Source organism: Xenopus laevis, chromosome 8L, assembly GCF_017654675.1.
Source record: "Xenopus laevis strain J_2021 chromosome 8L, Xenopus_laevis_v10.1, whole genome shotgun sequence".
NCBI lineage: Eukaryota > Metazoa > Chordata > Amphibia > Anura > Pipidae > Xenopus > Xenopus laevis.
In genome coordinates, this window is record NC_054385.1 from 15,749,247 (window position 1) to 15,765,398 (window position 16,152).

The 16,152-nt window shown below is 44.6% G+C and overlaps 1 pseudogene; it reads right to left on the reverse strand.

Annotated features, from left to right (window-relative positions):
- Nucleotides 1-1,904: 1,904 nt before the first annotated feature.
- On the reverse strand, nt 1,905-3,023 carry LOC121397081 (annotated as a pseudogene).
- Nucleotides 3,024-16,152: the final 13,129 nt, after the last annotated feature.

Consider the following 16,152-nt stretch of genomic DNA (forward strand, 5'->3'; position numbering starts at 1 on the left):
ATATCCTATATATGCACTATGCACTAAAAAGAATTGGGTACAGCTAAATTAGAAGCATAAGATCACAGTGAATAAAGCTAACTACACAACAATTGGAACAATACAAAGGGACAATACAAAAATAGTATAAAAATCCCAGAATATGTAAAGTCAGGGAAATGCATTATACAGGTATGGGGAACGTTATCCTGAAACTTCTGAATTACGTATTGGCCGTATTTTTGATTCCAAATAAGATATAATGAATCCTTATTGGAAGCAAAACCAGCCTACTGAGTTTCTTTAATGTTTACATGATTTTCTAGTAGCCTTAGATCCAAATTACAGAAAGATCCATTATCTGGAAAACTCCAGGTCCCAAGCATTCTGAATAACAGGTCCCATACTTGTATATTGGTGTGACCACACACAAATGTGTAAGATGAGTAAAAACCTAAAATCAGGGGGAAATGTAAATTGGAGTTTTCACTGTTGTTTTGCTGGATAGAGTATTGCTGGATAGAGTATTGGTTATATAGGTATGGATCCCTTATCTGAAAACCCATTATCCAGAAAAACTCCCAAGGAGGCAGACATGGGCTTAGTGGCCGTCGCTAGCGAAAATTTGCCAGAAATACAATCCATAGGGACATCACCAATTTACTAACAAGTATAGAGGACAATTCGCTCACAAAAGAGTTCATCGCTAATGAAGTTTCATGCCCTTTCGCCAGGAGAACAATCGTTATTCCGCAAAGTGCGAACTTTACAATATGTTACCCTTTTCACCAGAGCAGGCTTCGTCAGGTTATACGCAAATAATTCCTCGCTAGCAGCGCCGGCCATTCAACGGAGGGAACACTGATGTTTTAATATCAGTCCGGCTTTATTGTTTCACACAGTGTAGAGTTACATTCACAGTGGGTGCGCTATATCAACCTACGCGTTTCGTGTCTAAGTGAACGACACTTCCTCAGGGTTACGTCAGGTTATACGTAGCAAACTGAAAAGATGACACTACATCCTCCTCAATCTTATGACAGTGGCATCATATCCTGTATGCCGAAAAGTCATTAAAAAATGTCAAGACGCTGGATTTTTTTCATTTTTTAAATATGTTTAAAAGTTTAACTGTTAAATATATTTTTGTAAACATTTTTTTTTAACCATTTCACCAACATCACTAACAAAGACGTCTATATGACCTATATGTGCCATATTTAAATTGTCCTAAGCGTAAGTGTACCAATGAAGTTTCACTAGGAAGAAAGTAACGTTCGCAAAAGTTTGCTTAGAAATGCTTGTGCGGATTTATTTATTTTGGCGAAACTTCACCAGTGTTCTTCTACGTAACCGCATTTTGAACGAATAAGAGTATGCGCTGCAGATTAACGTTTGACGAAATTGCGCCTTTTGAGGGCGAAAATTCGACCATTAGTAAATTTCCCCCATAGACTCAATTTAAAGGTGCAGGCACGCTGACGACGCGAAATTCAAATAATATTTAAAGCCTAGTCTGTCTGTTGGTAATTGCCGTGATAGAACTGGTTTCTAGTGGTTCCTGAGCCTTGTGCATCCGATTTGTTCTGTATCTAGTCTGTTTGATTACCCGTGTTTGACCCAGCCTGTTCCTGACTATTCTGCATTCTGTATCCTGACCCTTGCCTGCCTACGACAACTCTTCCTGCTTAACCCCTTGATTGACAACCCGGTTTGACCCTAGCCTGCCTGACGAGTCTTGTTATCTGCCTGCCTCGACCCAGCCTGTCTGACGATTCTTTTGCCTGCTCCATTTGTACCATGACCTTCAGCCCAAAAGACTCTGCTAACAGCCGAAACAATCAGGAGCAACTTGACATTGCCAGAACCACCTCCTGTCCCTATAATCTAATTCTGAAGAGTTTGACAGTTCAAGACCAGAAAGATCACCTGTAATTGGGTCTGGTTCTAAGCAACACACCATTCTGAAGGCCTATGTTGAGGAAACCAATAGAGAAACATTCTCCCAGCTCATCCTGGCTTCCTGCAGCAACCATCTCTACAATACACAGGGTCTCTGGCTGTGCGGGCAATGCCTGCATACCGAGTGGCTGCAGACAGTCCGAAGGGTCAAGACTGATAATGCAAACGGTTTATCATCAAGCCCCCCAGCCAAGAATCGGGAGCGCTGTTCTCCAGGGGTTGCATTAGCCAGACTCATGCACACCACATCAGCTGACATTTCTTTTCTTTCTGTGCACTCTGTGCCCACAAGGATCCATCTCAACATACACCAGCTCTCCTCCAGTCAGAGCAATCATTACCCGACACTGATTTACAGCACATTTCACAATGATCTTTTTGCCTGGTGTTTTCCACTCATTTACTCTCGTCTGCATGTACGTGTCTGATGCCATCAGAATACACCTGAACCAAAGCCTCATCACCCAGTACGGAGCAGGAGACAGTTGGAGTAGTGACAAGAATCGGTCACCAATGGAAAATACCAGAGTGGTATTTATAAAAGATACAATGACAAACATTATATTCATCTTAGATGTGCCTCCTAACAGTCTATACAGCATTGGGATTACCAGGCAGTCCGAGACAGCCATTTTAGACACCTCAAGTCCATTACTCAGGACCCGTAGAGATTTGTGGCCCTCGACTGCTAGCAAAATATAGCTGGCCGTGTCTTCATCGACCAAGTCAGCAATCTGGCAGCACATAATAGGGGAGAGTCTGTCCTATTCATCAACAAGCACAAGGTTCTTCAAAGGGCGTTGCTGAAAGAAAAAAGTATCTCCTTCCTTAATGGACATAGCAGAGGAGAAATCTGGCTCATCACCACCCCCCAAGTGAGCAATTTGTGGCTACAGAGTTTGGAAACCATTACCTTTACCAAAGATAGCCTGTTTAAGCACACACATAGCTACCGCAGCTGAAACAGTTTCAAAATATTTCAGGCAGATTTCTGCAACCATTTCATAATCAGTTTCTAACGCAATCTTAAAGCTATCTCCTTGCTCAGCTTGAGCCAAAGAAAAAAAATATGGATTTGGTTTTGTGTATATCGGAGCAGACAAATATCATGCCATGCTCTCGATCATTCTGTCTCCTAGTATTAGTACAGGTACAGCGAATATCTGGCATATCACCAAAATTTTTATCAAATGCGCACTCCAGTCAGTCCGTTTCATTCTCCAGGAACTGTAATAAATAAGTTTCCAAGCTCTTCCAAGAGCTCACTTTACTTCCACACAATTAAATCCATCTCATAATCCATCTCCAGGCAAACATAGGGTTTTCAAAGCCAACATCAACTCCTCCTAGAGTGTTAGCCTTGTGCGCTTCCAGTGGTGAAGAGACTGAGTCTAGCTGGCACATCTCTGTTTAGAATATATAGTAATTTCTGTTTCTCAATTGCACTTATCATTACAGCTCTGCCTTTGGGAAGCACTGAAAGGATATGACCAGGTACAATCCCCCAACAGCCACTCTTTCCAAAGATTTCCTGATGGATCTTTATATCTTAGAAGGATGGTAAAGCAAGATAATAATGTTTCCTGAGTCTCTGCCTACTAAAATATAATCATTTGTGTGACCAGTCAAACAGAATGCCATAAGAGAGTGTATAATACGAAACACCTGCACAGTCATTAGTGTATGCACTTTACAAGTGTATGAGATCCACTGTACAGGACCCTATGAAATTCTCACAAAGTGCTGTCCTGAGGATTGCCTACACCGCTAACCATTCATGCAAAATATACAGCCCTGTTGGATAATACAGTATATGGATACTAGATGTCACATGACCACAATAAGGCACAAGACTGCATGATTCCTGTGTATTAGATATCCATAAAGATATAGAGAAAGGCTACTGCCAATTGCTGTGATGAGAAGCACTGATAATGTCAATGATTGTGTTATAAGTAAATGCTGCCATCATGTGTGCAGAAATAAGAATAATTCATATAAATATATATATATATATATATATATATATATATATATATATATATATATATATATATATATATATATAGTATTCCAAGGTTACACACACACCGTATTAGAAATCAGTAATCAATAATATAATCATTTATTATGCATCCACATTGACGTTTCGGTTCATGGTCTTGAACCTTTCTCAAGATGCTTTACCATCAGGCCCGGACTTAGGGAAAGGCCCCCTAGGCCCGGGCCTAGGGCGGCAAGATGTTAGGGGCGGCCGCTGCTGCCACTCCTGGCTCCGGCTGCAGAGTCCTGCTGTGTGCGCAACAGGCAGCGCCTGTCAGCACTCAGCTCTCTACTCTCTCTGGCCGCAGATGATCGCTTCCGGGCAGTCAGACTCAGTATGTGCACGGCACACAGCGCACGCTGTGCGCGGTGACGTCATCACGTCACATGACTGTGCATGCGTCACTCGGCGCCAGCGGCCAGCCCAGCCAGACTCACTCAGCCTGAGCTGAGGGTACTAGAAGTCTAGAACATCACATGGTGCTAGTCTTTTCAGAAGTTGGCCCATCAAGTAAGTTAAAAGGAGGAGGAAAATAAAGACAGAAAAATAATTTGGTGTTCTTTTATTTGATAACCCTGCAGCCTAAAGTTTAGTCCACTAAAATTGGCCAGATATTTATTGAGTAAGGATTGCATTGTGCTGTTAATGTGGTCCTACCCCAATTGGTCTGTTTAGGCCTCCAATGTAAACCTATTTGTTGGCCCAGGCCAAAGCATTGTATCAGCCCAATATAATGTGAATTTGGCTGGCTGCCCCGCGGCCCGCCCCTTGCTGCAAGCCTGCAACTGAAATCATTCAGCAGTGGCTGTGGCAGAAGTTATTGCCCTGTTTTTTTTTAATTATTGCAACAGTTGGTAGGTTAAAAAGTTAATTTCATTAATAATGATATAAATAATACAAATTAGTGCTATGCAATGCTGTCTGCTGAGAAATATTAACTGCATAGATTATGCTGCTGCTAAGATTTAAAAAGGGAATTTTACTTTTTTTTTTATAATTAATATTTAACTGATACTGCCACTGCCCACTGGAGCACAATTGACCGGCACTCACGATTACCGGCAAAATTACCGTGCAAAATACCGGCACTCACGATTAATGAATCATAGATGCCTGGGTCAGTGACTTCTAATATCCTTATTATTTACAGTAGGGGGTACATTATCCCTTATAATACATAAGTGATACTCAGAGTTCCCTGTATAACTCAGCCTGCAGCCTTGTGCCTTTATATGGTCACAGAACAACCCCTCAGTGACTTCTAATATCCTTATCATTTACAGTAGGGGGTACATTATCCCTTATAATACATGAGTGATACTCAAGAGTTCCCTGTATAACTCAGCCTGCAGTCTTGTGCCTTTATATGGTTACATAACCCCTCAGTGACTTCTAATATCCTTATCATTTACAGTAGGGGGTAAGTAAGAATATAGATGTGCAGGGTAATTATATAACAAGGAATATGTATATAAACAGTGCGGTGAGTGTGTAACACTGTATATGTGTCTGTGTGACTACATAGGTATGCAGTAATTGTGCAACACGGTTGAATGCAGATGGGGTGCACCTGTAATAGGGGGTTAACGTGTGGCTGTATACAAATGTGTAACATTAGATGTGCATATGGTTTGTCAAATTTCCATGTAATAGGTGAGTGTGTAACAGCATGCAGGCGTGTAAGGACTCTAGTTATTATTCTCATGTCAGTCAGTGTTGTAAGTGGCTGGTTCCTCAGGAATAACCCACAGAAGTGCAACACTCAGCCAGCCACAGATGTTGGTTTTAACACACACATACATAGGGTTGCCGGTATTTTACAGGCCTGGCTGGTAAAAATAATGGTTGATCCCAATGTTATTAATAGGGAATAAAGATAAATATATAGGAAGGTCAGTGATCCAATGTTATTAATAGGGAAAAAAGATAAATATATAGGAAGGCCAGTGATCCCCAATGTTATTAATAGGGAATAAAGATAAATATATAGGAAGGCCAGTGATTTCAATGTTATTAATAGGGAATAAAGATAGATATATAGGAAGGTCAGTGATCCCAATGTTATTAATAGGGAATAAAGATAAATATATAGGAAGGCCAGTGATCCCAATGTTATTAATAGGGAATAAAGATAAAGATATAGGAAGGTCAGTGATGATCCAATGTTATTAATAGGGAATAAAGATAAATATATAGGAAGGTCAGTGATGATCCAATGTTATTAATAGGGAATAAAGATAAATATATAGGAAGGCAATATTTTTTTCCAGAAAAGGTGCAACCCTACACATACCCCCCAGCAGTGACAGTGGACAAACAGAGGCACATGCAGAGATACACTGTGTCCCTCACTGTCAGAGTTTTTTTAAGTGGTGTACAAAGAGGGATGATTTATTGTACTACAACTCCCAGCATTCCCTAAACAGACCCTTTCCCCTCTTGTACCTGAGCTGAGTCTCCCCTCTGGCAGGGGCTTCTCCAGGTCCCTCTGGGCTGATGTGAGGCTCAGTCTGTCCCTAGCTGTCTCCTAGCAGATCATACAAGAGCTGGGAAGGGGCATTTTGGCTGATTAGACCAAGCCATGATCCCTAGGCTGGTAAAAAACTAAATGCAAGATGGCCATGCGCATAGGCGGATGGTGACCTTTTAGTTTGGGGAGGCTAATTTAACCTATACCTGATATAGATCCCACAACATTGTGTTTCTAAGAAAATTGCTAGTCAACTGCTTCACTGAAAGAAATATAACAATAACTCCCTATTTTATTTTGCAGTTGATTTTTTTTTTTGTTGCTAAGTTAAAGCTGTGCCCCTCAGGGGCACTTCACCAATAATGCGACTTGAGACTGTTGCCTCAGGCGGCAGCACCCCACTATGTACCAGGGCGGCAAAAATGCAGCTCCTGGTACTTAAAGAGCCTAATTTCCGGTTTTCAAACCGTAAATTTAGCTCTTCTAGCGCAGAGGGGCAGTTAAGCTCTCTGCGCTAGTGCACTGGCCCTCTCTGCTGCCCTGGTGGACCCCCCCGGACCACCTCAGGTGAAAAAAGGTAAGCGCACGGGTGAAGGCGGCAGCAACTGCTGTTGCCTCGGGCAGCGGAGGGGCCAGGATCGCCCCTGGTGACCCTTAATCCTTTGACAAAGAATGGTCAGTTATAAAGACAGCTAGAATTTTAGTCATAAAGCAGGCCAGAACTGCATTTTACAATGAGTATGAAATAACATCTATGCCACTGGGACAGAATGTTCTGTTATACAGATAGCTAGAATCTCAGCTGTCATAAAGCAGGTCAGGACTGCTACTTACAATGGGGATCAGATAGGGAACTGTGCAGCCACTGGGACAGAATGCTCTTTTATACAGATAGCTAGAATCTCAGCTGCCATAAAGCAGGACAGGACAGCTGCTTACAATGGGGATCAGATAGGAATTTTTTATTTTGTAAAACTTATCAATTTACAATAATTCATCAGCTCAGCTTAAATCAAAACTGATTTTTAAACTATTTACCACCAAATAAGCAAAATATAGTCCATGAATCTTTGGCTTGGCTCAGCAGTATCTCCCACCACCAAACCCTCTTGGAGTCCTTCCTCTGTCCATAAGTCCCAAAACAAACTGGCAAAGTCTTTCCCTTTGTCCATGAAAAAGGTTTTCCTCCCTCCCCAACCACCACCTTCACCACCACAAACCCAGCCACAAAGGTCCAAAGTTTGTCTTTCTATTAGTGGGCCATCACACCACCCTTCCCACATACACCCCCCCAACTCAGGACATATATATTGCTGAGCCAAAGAGCTTGCAGAACTTTTCCACTGAAAAGCATGAGCTGGTGTTATCACATTGTCTGTTTGAAAGAGAAACATGTCAGACATCACAGGCATTAGTATCATAAATACATCAGTATACGTCACAGTTTCACACCTCTCCATTTGGATGCATTCAGACAGCTTTGCTTAACCTCTCTTTCCCTCAGGAAACCCAAATCAGCCACCACAGACTTCACTATTTGGTCTATAACAACATTCTCATGGCTAATGGACCTTCTGCAGCGGAACTGCCATAAGTGGTACCTCATCACCGATATTATTAGATACACTGTCCCTATATCCAGGGGATGTGGGACAGACAGAACACCATAGGCTGTATCAGCATAGGACAAGTGTTTGATGTGGGGCACGTTGAGAGCCTCTGCCAGCCGATGTTTTAAAACTTTTGTCACAGGACAATCTACAAGAAAATGATCTAGGGTCTCATTAGTGGAACAGCCCCATGGGCACTCCCTCTCTGTGATGTTCAAAAAGCTCACATTGCCTCGGACAAAAAGTCTTCCCTGAAGAGCCAGCCAGTTCAGATCAAAATACTTTGGGGGCACCCTTATGTCATTGAGCCACCGGAGGCTCTGAGAAAGGACATCCCCCACACAGTCCTTCAAGGCCATGGGGACAACAAAGTAGCTCAATAGGATCCTCTGATAAATTTGTCTCCTTGTAACAGAACTCAGTTCCCCAATTCTAATGTCCCACTTTCTCAAAAGTTTTAGCCCGAGTCGAATATGCAGTGGGAGACAATTCCCGCGCACTCGGACCTGCTTCACACTATCGCCAAGCAGCCAATCTCCTACCAGAGGCAATGCCCAATTCTTGATGCAACATTCCCACAGGGAATCAGTTCTTTGGCCCAGGCTCCCAAAGTTAAACTTCAAGAAAATGGATCCAAAGAAAGCCACTGGACATAACATGCCTCCCTCTTTCCTCTGCAGGTAAGTAATGCCCCTTTTTACAGGATTCAGCCTGTTCCCCCAGATTAACTGGAAGAACAGGCTTTGGATCCGAGCATAGAGAGCTTCTGGCAGCGGATACACGTAGGAAACAAACAAAAAGATAGGGACCAGGTAAGTCTTCACGAGCTTCACCCTTTCTCTGTAGGACAGCTTCCATCCCTTCCATCGCTGTACCTTTGCATTTCCGGCATCCAACTTTTCTTCCCAGTTTTGCCTACCATCATCTCCCTTCCCAAATTTGATTCCCAAAATTCTAATCTGAGTTTGGGCTGTTGAAAATTCCTGGAGTGGAAAAGTCGGCTCCTCGTCTAATGACCAAAAAGCTTGAGACTTATCCATGTTGACCAGAGACCCGGAGGCCTCTGAGTAACTTCTGATTTTCTCGGACAGCACTCTCGCATCTTCCGGACAAGAGACTGCTACCGTGACATCATCCGCATAGGCTACCGACCTGAGGGGCTGGCTACGGGGAACAGAGAGACCCTTAATTCCACTCACCTGCAAACGCCTTAGAAAAGGATCGATCGCAAAAACATACAGCAGAGGGCTTAAGGGACACCCCTGTCTTACCCCGGCCCCAACCTCAAAGTTTTCACCGCGCCACCCATTGATAAGTGGAAAGCTTACTGCCCCTTTGTACAAAGCTGAGAGCCATCTAATGAATGTTCCCGGGATGCCATACTTTGCCAAAACGGCCCACAGATACTCATGATCCACTCGATCAAAGGCCTTAGCCTGGTCCAGAGTTAGAAAGTAACACCCAGTATTTTGGACTTTGCATAGCTCCAAGGCTTCCCTAATAGTAAGGATCGCCCCAAAGATGCTCCGCCCTTTCACCGTGCAGAACTGGACAGGAGATAATAAAGTGCCTGAAAATGAACTCAATCTAGTAAAAAGTATCCGTGCGAGAAAGCTTCCTATCAGTGTTGAGAAGGGCAATTGGCCTCCAATTCTCAACATGCTTTGGATCCTTGCCTTTTGACAGCAAGATCAAGGAAGATTCTCTCATAGAGGGGGGTAAGATACCCCCTTCCAGGCAGTCTCTAAAAACCTCTACGAGAACCGGAGCCAGCTGATCTTTAAACTTCTTATAAAATTCGGCTGTAAGGCCGTCTGGTCCTGGAGCCTTCTTTTTGGCGAGGCAGTCGATGGCAGCTTTGACTTCATCCTCCGTGATCTCAGCTGTCAAAGGCTCAAAGTCCAAATTAGTTACATCAGGCCCTGGGGTTGCCTCCAGGAAGGATGAAGTCCTCCCCTTATCCAAAGCCTTAGCCCGGAACAGAGAACCGTAGAAGTCTTTCACAATCCCAAGGATGCCCTCCCTTGATGTTTGTAACTCACCCTTGGGATTGATCAGACTGGTGACAAGTTTTCGCCCAACATTCTCTTTGCAGTTTAAAAAGGGGTCCGGTGAGTGAAAACTCCCATAATCCCTTTCCTGCACAAGAGATTTGTACCGGCTGTACTGACATTCTCTGATCTGGGCCTTCAGCTGGGCAATTTTTGACCCCTCCACCCCATCCGAAATAGAGGACTCCAACTTCTTTAAAAGAGTCAGGTACTTCTTATACCTATTTCCCTCCCTACGTACAGATAGCTTACGGAAGAAGGTCCGGAATGAGAATTTGGCATCCTCCCACCATGATGACACACAGTTGTAAAAATCGACTCTATCGAGCTGGTGGCAAAGAAGAGCCTCAAAAGACTGTTGAACTGACTCACCCTCCAGGGAATCCACACTCAGCCGCCACAGACTCTTACCCTTCACTGGAATAGATGAGGATCCCACTGTGAAAGAGAGTGTCAAGTGATCAGAGTACTCGAACCCAACTTCCTTCACATTAGTGAACTCCTCACCAGCCCTGACAAAAGCCATATCTATACGGCCATGGATGTCCGCAGAAAATTTTCCAGGGTGGGGCAAGGAGGCATCAGTGGGCGGGCCTGTGAGATAGGTGGGTGTGTCACTGCCATCAGGGGGTGGAGCTATGCCACGGCAATCAGCCGATAGCCGGGTCAATCAAGGGAATCCTGCACAGTTTCCCTAATTTCAAAAACCATCCAGGAAGTTTTGACCCGGGCAACCCTTCAAAATACCGGTTGTCTGACAAGTGGCAACCCTAGTTCACACAAAGATGGCAAAGTGGCAAGTTCATGCATAAATACCCCCAGAACTCACAAACAGATGGTACAGTGGCAAGTACATGCATAAATACCCCCAGAACTCACAAACAGGTGGCACAGGGGCAAGTACATGCATAAATACCCCCAGAACTCACAAACAGGTGGCACAGGGGCAAGTACATGCATAAATACCCCCAGAACTCACAAACAGATGGTACAGTGGCAAGTACATGCATAAATACCCCCAGAACTCACAAACAGGTGGCACAGGGGCAAGTACATGCAAAAATCTTCGAGGGATCGCAACAGAAACCACAGTAAGCTGGGGCCAATGTGCACAGTCCCATAGCTCCCAACATTTGTGATTAAGTAGGGTGGGACAAAAGTTGAGGCGCGCGTAGCGCGGCTAATTTTTGGCCACGCCCACTTTATGGCCACTCCCCCCATAAGTCATGCCCATTTAACTTTAACAAAAACAACATATAAAAACAGTCAACCGGCTGTAGGGTACAATGCTCTGTGACATCATGTGCTGGACACTTACCCAGCTGTTGTGTTACAAAGCAAATCCAGCTATGCAGAGTATAACAGAGCAGCAGCACAGAGACCACAAGTTAAGAAATATTGAAACCATTTTAGGACATAATAAATCTCCTAAGCACATGGAATGCAGCTTCACTTGGGACACCCATCAAATAAGGTTCTATTAACTCCTCCGTCCTGCCTGTATGTATACCTCACATTTACCTCTCCTGTCAGGTTACTCAACCTTCAAGTCTAAGCTTTCCTCCTTTAATGATTTCCTCTGAGCCCTCCACCCTCATAATCTCTCCTACAACAACTATCTTCTCCCTCAGCCTTCATATTCTCTAGGAGCCTGGCTGATGATAAGGCTGTGACAAATGAGGGGTCAAAGTGTGGGGGGGGGGGTCCGGGGAGATTGTTAAAGTTTCGCTAAAAAGTGAAGGCTGAGTATGTTGAAGGGGGTGAGAGCGGTGAGAGATGCGCTGGAGGCACGGAGGAGTTAATAGAGATTTATTAGAAGGGGGAAACATAACAGTAGAAGCCGCATTCCTGTTGCTTCGCAGCATAAGCACGGAATTTAGGCTGTAATAGTTTCTGTAAATGCAGAGGAATGCTGCATAATGCATAGCTTGCATTTGCTCTCACCTATTGAAAGGCTGCAGTCACGTCTCCGTTTTGGATCCTCCCTCCTCAGCTCCCCACCCTCTCTACTCTACTCTGTTCCTGGTAGAGCGTGTGACGTCACTGTCATAGTCTCTTCTCGCGAGACTTCGGGAAAAAACCCAGGAACAACAAAAGAGCCCCAAATGAGGCGGGACATAAGGGCAACAACGCCGGACAGCGGGACAGGCATCTAAAAGCGTGTCTGTTCGGCGAAAATCAGGACAGTTGGGGGGTATGCAGTCCCAGGGGGGGCACTGCCCCTCTTGCCCCCCTCTGTGGACGCCCATGTAGACGGCTGCTTCTTTCTGCACATCTATAGGTATGTGACGCCTTCCGGCCACCCCAGGTTGCAACATCAACCAGACCAGCCTGCTGAATAAGCATGTTTAAATAACTTTCTGATTTTCTCATTTTACCAGAACGATCTCCTGGTCCAAGGACCTGGTTGAAATCACCAGCCAGGATGACTGGAAGGGAAGTGTGCAGAAAAGGTCTCACTTCAACTAGCAGGGCCCTCCTGGCTGCCATAGACTGCGGCCCATAGATGTTTATAAGACGGAAACGACTTCCACTTATTGTGACATCCAGAAGCAAACAACGGCCCACCTGGATCTCAAGCAAACAGTGTACTGTAATATTGAGGCCACCCCGAAACAGTATTGCTACTCCCCCACATGGTTCCTCTGCTATAGACCAGAAGGAAGGCCCATGTCGCCAATCAGCTCTTGCCTTTCTAAGATCTGCCTGGGTAGTGAGTCGGGTTTCCTGAAGGAAAAAACCTCAGCATCTGAGTTTGCTAAACTTTCGAATGCCATGAATCTTGTTCGAGGCAATCTCACACTGCAAACATTAGAGGTCAAGAATCTTATTGTAGGCTGCCCCATCATGAATGCTTGTGAGGATGTTTTTTCTTACCCAAACCTACAGCCTCCTCCCCATATCGCTTGACTTGAGGACCACAGCGAGATCTCATTCCATCCTCAAGACAAACACTCTCTCCGTCCTGATCACTGGAATGTTTTGCACCTACACCTTTCTTTCTGACAGTCTGGTCACTCCCTTCCCTTCCTCTTTTTTTTAAAGGGAGTTGGATTTCCATTTCTTCTGTATTTCCCTGTTCTAGTTCGCTCTCTTCTTCTCTCTCTATTTTCTGTAGTTCCTCCTGCTCCTCTCTTTCAGCTCTGTCTCCCCAGGTCTCAGACTCCTTCTCCAAAACCACAAATTTGTTTTTGGTGGTAATAGAGAATGATGTAGCAGAACCTTCCCCTGGGTCTAACAAGTCAGCCTGCATTTTGGTTTTATTTTTTGTGTTGACTGTCTGCCAGCCATTCTCATCCTTTTTACCTTCCTTGTTGGTATTGCTTCTCACTGCTTTCCCACTTATCTCTCTGACTGGTTTTGGGTTCTCCTTTCTGCTTGTTCTTACTGCTTTCCCACTTATCTCTCTGACTGGTTTTGGGTTTTCCTTTCTGTCTGGTTTTGGGTTCTCCTGTCTGTCTGGTTTTGGGTTCTCCTTTCTGTTTGTTCTCATTGTTTTCTCCACAGGTTTCTTTGGAACAGTACTACTCTGTGAGTCCCTCACTTCTGTTTCACTTCCTCACTGGTCTCTCTTTCTGGTGTTACAAAATCCTTCCTCATCTCCTTGTCAATCTCTGGGAAAAGGGTGACTATATTATGGTAGGCCTCAGGGCAACTCATATGCACGTGTCCCATTCGATTACAGAGATTGCACCTTACATTTACACATGCATCTGCAACATGACCAATTGCATTACATAGGGCGCACCTCAGGACTGCACATGACCTGGCCAAATGGTTACTTGCTCCACATTTATAACACCTACGGGGCTGCCCAGCATAAAAACAGGTACCTCGTTCTTTCCCAATGAAAAAAGAATTGGGCAGGTGCTGTGGAACGTTACCTGAGATGTTTAACTTAACCTGGGTTTTCCAGACTCCTGCCCAAACCCCATCCTCATCAAAAACCTTAACTAGAGGTGTAAGGACTGTACATTGCCTGCGCAACCATATGAGAACGTCTTCCTGAGGAATGGCGTCATTCTTTGTTACAATTGTGATGTTTTTTGTCTCAGGCTTTGTCATAGGGATTACCACAAATTGTTCCCAATTTTGGTTACCTGCCCTTTTTTGCATATTATAGATACGCCAAAAATTTTCAAGTGCTTCCTGAAGCTTAAAAGTTACATCAAAATCAGTTTCAGTTTGTGCTATAACAGCTGATAAATCCCCAGGCCTGAAACCCATACTATCCAGTATGACTGTTCTTACAAGAAACCTTCTAGATGGAACTTGTTCTTTCTCTCCATCCCATTTAATTTTTACCCAATGTTTCCTCTTAAAGGGTTGGTTATCATGGGACACATCTGGGGTTGCAAAGAGCCTTCGCTTTCCCCAAAAACTGTTTGCAGTTTCATCCACCCCTCCTACCTGAATAGATTCTACCTCCACTCTCTGCTGTATCTGATCTGACTGACTCTCTATATGACCAACTTGCTCCACCTCTACCCCTGCCTCCTGAGTCACAGACTCGTCCACTGCATTCTCTTGTTCAGGCTGCACAATCGCACTCTCTCTCACTTCTGTTTGCTCAGCCGCACTCTCTCTCACTTCTGCCTCTTCAGCTTGACTCTCTCTCACTTCCATCTGCTCACACTCATTCCCATCTGTGACAGGTGCCACACTCTCAGCCACACTCTCAGTCACTTCATTCTGCACACACAAAAGAGATTCTTGAGCCGCCTCTTCCATTTTGTCTTCAGATTCTGGGCCACTCTCAGCTGCTTTATGGGAGACCTTCTTGCCCTCTGTCTGGTTCCGGCGCCGGACACTTGGATCTTCTGATGGTCTCACTGCTGCTTTAGGCAACTCTGGAAAGTCCTGATCAGATGAGATTTCATAGGCGGCTTGAGACGAATCCTCATACCGTAGCTTAGGTCTTGTGCTGGTTTGTGGCAGATTCACCTTGAAGCTTTTCTGTTCTTTTTTCTTCTTTTCTTGCTCCTGAATCTCCTTCTCATCAAAAGTCATGTTCTGCCAATTGACTCTGTCACTTCGTCGTTGCTGCTGCCGCCGGGGAGGCAATGGTTTTGCAAACTCTGGTTCACTTTCAGAAGTGGCCGGACTGTTGGAGGTACTGGATCGGGTCTGGCGCCGCCCAGTAGCAGGATGTGGATATGCTGCTTTATAACCAGAACGCATTGACTCAAACCTTTGCTTGTTTTGATAGATTTCTTTCCACGGCCCGACTTTCCCATACAGTTGGTTTATTCGCTGGTCAAGTGCTGCTCATTTCATCAAACAAACTGTCTTTCTTTCTCCTGTGAAGCTCAGTTTCCTTCCCATCAGAAAAGGATACGAGGTTATTCAGACACTTTATGGATATCTGCAGTTTTTTCTTTTCATTTTGTAATGTTTGCAGCTCCTTTAAGGCTTCTGCAACCTCCTCTGCAGTGATTGGCTTGTCTTTGCCTTTAATCTTGCCTTTGCATGGAATGGCTCCTTTGCTTGGCTTTGCCACTGTTGCTTTAAATGTTGGCTCCTCCCCCTTCTTCCTCACAAGCTGTTCCTCCTGCACATTCTCTCCCCCTGGTGATTGAGCTGTAACATTGGCTGCACCTGCACAGGTGAGAGGCTCAGTTTGACTGACAGGAGCCTTTGTGATGTCATTGCCGACGCCCCCAACTCCTTGTGTAGTGTTTGCCGGCGCCATCTTGGATTCCCCATGCTGAGACTGCAGGTCTGCTGCAACTGTCAGTTCACTTGGCTTCCCAGACTCTCCCAGCTCCACAACACAGACACCTCCCTCCCCAGGGGCCACAGACTCCAACTCCATGTGCATCACAGGGTCTGACAGGGGGGGATCACTGTGTGTTTGGGGTGCAATAAACTTGTGCATTTTATCAGCAGGTTTGTCAGATGTTTCTTTCTTTTGCAGGGTTTTACTTTCAGTGTCAGTGCATTTACTTAACTCACTCACTGCTGTAACCTGCAGCTGCTGCTGTTTATTCTCTGCACACACAGGGTCACATTCAGGCTTTTGCTCTTTCTTCTTAC